The sequence below is a fragment of the Lipotes vexillifer genome, unplaced genomic scaffold, assembly GCF_000442215.2.
Source record: "Lipotes vexillifer unplaced genomic scaffold, Lipotes_vexillifer_v1.1 scaffold164, whole genome shotgun sequence".
NCBI classification, from domain to species: Eukaryota; Metazoa; Chordata; class Mammalia; order Artiodactyla; family Lipotidae; genus Lipotes; species Lipotes vexillifer.
In genome coordinates, this window is record NW_006789313.1 from 4354384 (window position 1) to 4359458 (window position 5075).

Below are 5075 nucleotides of genomic sequence, written 5' to 3' on the forward strand. Positions count from 1 at the left end.
ATCTGCATTTATTTATCTATAATCCACCATTCGTCGTTTTGAATGCTTTACCGTGATAACAGATGAGTGGGGGGAACCTGCCAATGTTGATCATGAGGGCTAAGCCAAGATTTCAGAGAACATCTGCTCCAATCCTTAAATTTCTTGATGATAGAAAGGAAAGTGGCTTGACCAGGGTTTCTGTTGGCCTTAGACATTGCCACTCTTAGAGTTAGCCTCCCAGAGAGGAGTAACCAAAAATTGAAGAAAGATACAAGAGCCGAGGACTCTGAACCCCTGGCGTGGGGTAGTGACGCAGCCCTCGGGGACCACCCCATACTCTCTTCTGAGCGTCAGCATCTGCTGCTTTAGGGATACTTTCCCCGAGTCTTCTGAAGATGGCCACTTCTTCACATTTAATCTTTGGAAGGAGGAGGGATGCTCTAAAAAAGATCATGTGCTACAACCCTCCCCATCAACACCAACCGTCAAAACTATGCTAAATTATAAAGTTAAATTTCACTTTTCTAAAATGATAACAAATATACAGAAATAGAAATAGCTTCATCCCAAATTTTTCTCATTTTCTTTCACATATTTTTGGTGACACTGCTTTGCTGGTGTCTAAGGCGCATGTTCAGTTTGACAGGTCATCAGTGTTGGTCTTAATACTCCAGGTAGAAGCTGGGAAGTTTACTTTTTCTGTGGGGCAAATGGTGGGAGAGGACCAGCAGCACACAAGAACTGAACCCTCTGTATCCCCATTTCTGCCTTTCTCTTTCTGCCCCTACCTTATAGTCATTCTATTACAAAAGTATCCACTGATTTGACCCCTCAATTGCCAGGCTTATACCTCCCCAGAGGCGTTAGATGGAGGAGAGAAGCCTAAGTAATGTTTTCAGGTGGTGTGAAATTCTGTTATCTCTCGTGTTTTCCAGGTAAACCACAGGAATTGCATAGATATTCAGCTCCAAATTATACAAGAGTTATTCCATAAAGTAGCCCTTGGACTTATGCCTTATGAAAGAAACTATAATTATAATGAAATATTTTAGAAAGATTTTGTACTGAACTTGCTCTGTTTGCCCAGTCAAATCCACTTTCTGCCCTTCACTCTGCATTGTGCCCTGGAAGGCTGGACCTTGAAGGACTGCAAAAGCTTGGTTCCTTTGCCCTCTGAGTGCTTCCAGTTGGGTTCAGCCAATAGGAAGTATGAGTAGGACATCCCTTTTAGTTTCCCTTACCAATGCCCATACTTCCAAGAAAGTTTAATGAAGGGATAATTTACAATCACCATTTAAGTCTTCCATCTATTTCCTCAAAGGTCCTGACCCATGTGGATTTCAGGCAGACCTAGTTATCTTAATTATGGAAAATATTGTTAACGTGAGAGGTGATCAGTTTATCATTCAGGATTTTTGCTTTCTCTCTTCCTTTTTTGCTCCCTGGTTCTTGGCTTCTTCATATCATGGCCACAAGGAGGTGAGCAAGGATAGGGACAGAGACAACACTCAAAAAACCACACAAGGAAAAAAAAAAAAAACCACACAAGGAATTTTTATAAATGTTTGATTATACCAACAGAGGTTGACTCTGGGTTTTACAGGTAATCTTTCTTTTCTTTTTCAAAGAGTTATGTGTCTGATTTTTTGAAATATTTTTATAATCATAAATATAAATATCTAAATTATTAAAATATAAAGCTATTTTTAAAAATAAAAGAAGCTAAAATTGCTAAACTATATATAATAGAATTTACTTTGAACTCTTAAAATTTGAATCAGCCAAAAAACAGTTGCCATTCTTATCTAGAGTTCTGATGATCACTTAAAGTGGCATCTTTGGTGATGATTTTGATCTTTTTTCCCCATCTCAGTATTCTGCTTGTCAGCATCTCTCAGTGTCACAGTGCTTTTCAAACTATTCTTCACACTTTGGCTGTCATAGTAGGTTATAAGGTGTGACTACAAAGTAATGCGGATCATACCCTTAGCTGCTTTGCTTATATTTAAGTCAGTGGGTTTATTTTTTAAAATAGAGTAATACTACCTGAATGCTAGGGAAACTTTAGCTGTGCTAATCCCCAAATACCCTGCTACTTACTTTAAGTGATTTTTGCCCTTTGAGTTTTCAAACCTCATTTACTTCAAGTAGATTAGCTAATCTTTTTCACTCAAGTAAACTGGAGCCAATTTAAAAATGCCTATCATCATGGGCTTCCCTGGTGGCTCAGTGGTTGAGGGTCCGCCTGCCGATGCAGGGAACGCGGGTTCGTGCCCCCAGCCCGGGAGGATTCCACATGCCCCGGAGCGGCTGGGCCCGTAAGCCATGGCCGCTGAGCCTGAGCGTCTGGAGCCTGTGCTCCGCAACAGGAGAGGCCACAACAGTGAGAGGCCCGCGTACTGCAAAAACAAAACAAAAAAAATAAAAATAAAAATAAAAATGCCTATCATCCACTAGGACCCAAGGTTTGGCTTTCTCAAGTTCCCTATGGAAGCCTTCTGAAATGGACTTAGATGGAGTTCAAGAGGCATCTAACTTGCCTTAATGTCCTACAAAAATAAATTACAATGGAAAGATTTCACTTTTCTTGTTTTACCCTAAATTCTCATCCCTTCTACCAAATTCTGTGAAAAAATAAGTAAAATAAAGTAGGGAAGTGTGAAGATATGCTAAACAACTTATAAACATGAGGAGAAAACAATCATCTTTGATATTAAGCAAAGGCAAAGAGGCAAAAATTTAAACATCCCGTGATGTTCTAGCAAAAGTGTTTTGTCAATGCTAAAATATACATACTGCTAGTTAGTGTATTTGAACAATAGTGAAAAAGAAGCCAAAGCGTTAGAATAAAGGTGTTATATAACACTTACTGCCCTCTGTGCTTTTGGGTTCTTCAGGCCTGGTAGACCCACTTCCCACTGGCTTGTGGCTGCAGTGTAGGAATGTTCAATGCACCACAGGAACCAAGGCTAAGGGATTGGCTCCAAGACCAGTCACAGTACCTGAGAAGTAATGGTAGTTGAACTCTAGGCTCAAACAAGTCATTCCAAAGTCCTCCTCGTGCCTTCTCTGTGTTGTCTGCCTCACGTGCCAGCCCTTACAAAGCAGTAGCCTTCTGTTTACATCTGTGCATAATAAGCCTGAGAGTTGGATAGTCTTCGTGCCTTGATTTGAGTCTGCCTTTTAAAAAAATAATTGTGGTAAAATACAATAATATAAAAGTTACTATCTTAACCATTTTAAAAAAATATATTTACTTATTTGGGCCACATTGGGTCTTCGTTGCGGTGCGTGGGCTTCTCATTGCAGTAGCTTCTCTTGTTGCGGAGCACGGGCTCTAGGCGCGTGGGCTTCAGTAGTTGTAGCATGTGGGCTCAGTAGTTGTGGCTCGCAGACTCTAAAGCACAGGCTCAGTAGTTGTGGTGCGTGGGCTTAGCTGCTCCGCAGCATGTGGGATCTTCCTGGACCGGGGCTCGAACCCATGTCCCCTGCATTGGCAGGCGGATTCTTAACCACTTCACCACCAGGGAAGTCCATCCTAACCATTTTTAAGTGTACAGTTCAGTAGTGTTAAGTGTATTATTTACATTGTTGTGCAACCAATCTCCAGAACTTTTTGAACATGCAAAACTGAAACTCTATACCCATCAAATAATTCCCCATTTCCTCCAGGCCCAAGCCTTGGGAACCACCATTCTACCTTCAGTTTCTATGAATTTGACTACTCTAGATAGCTCACATAAGTGAAATCATACAGTATGTGTCTTTTGTGACTGGCTTATTTTACGTAGTATAATGTCCTCAAGGTTCATCCTTATTGTAGTATGTCATAATTTTCTTCCTTTTTAAGACTGAATAATATTCCATTGTATTTATATACTACATTTCTTTTTAATCCAACTGTTGGACTTTTGGATTGCTTCCACCTTTTGGCTATTGTGAATAGTGGTGCCATGAACATGGGTGTACAAATATGTATTCAAGTCCCTGCTTTCACTTCTTCTGAGTACATACCCAGAAGTAGGATTGCTGGATTATATGGTAATTATACGTTTAATTTTTTGAGTAAGCACAATACTGTTTTCCCTAGCAGCTGCATCATTTTACATTCCCATTAACAACGCACAAAAGTTCCAGTTTCTCTGCATCCTCCACAACACTTATTTTCTGTTTTGTTGTTGTTGTTTTAAATAGCCATCCTAGTGGATGAAAAGCAGTATCTCACTGTGGTTTTGATTTGACTAGTGCTATGGTCTGGATGTTAATGTCACCTCAAAATTCATATGTTGAAATCCTAACTCCCAAAGGTGATGGTATTAGGAGGTGGGGCCTTTGGGAGGTGATCTGGCCATAAGGACAGAGCCATCATGAATGGGATTAGTGTACTTATAACAGACACCCCACAGAGATCTCTAACCCTTCCCCCTATGTGAAGACTCAGTGAGAAGATGGCCAATCTATGAACCAGGAAGCAGGACTGCCTCAGAGCAAGACCATGCTGGTGCCTTGATCTTGGACTAACCAATCTCCAGAACTGTGAGAAATAAATTTCTGTTGTTTATAAGCTACCCAGTCTGTGCAACTTTGTTATAGAGGGACTAAGACAACGAGTGATGTTGAGTATCTTTTCAAGTGCTTATTATCCATCTGCATATCTTCTCTGGAGAAAAGTTTTTACAAATCCCTTGCCCATTTTTCAAGAGACTTGTTCTTTTGTTGTTGAGTTGTAGGAGTTCTTCATATAACTGGATATTAACTCCTTATCAGATATATGACTTACAAATATTTTCTCCCATTCCATGAGTTGCCTTTTCATTCTGTTGATAGTGTCCTTTGATGTATTACAAAAGATTTTAATTTAGATGTGGTCCAATTTGTTTATTTTTACTTTCGTTTGGTGTTATCTCTAAGAAACCGTTGCCTAATCCAATATCATGAAGCTTTTCCCTTGTGTTTTCTTCTAAGAGTTTTATTACTGTCTTTTTTGACCATCTTCCACATTTTCTGGATGATTTCTCTGCTTCTTGTAAAATCTAAACTACTCATTTTTGATGGGTAGAGCTGTTGAGTAAGGATTTTTTTTTTAAAAACTC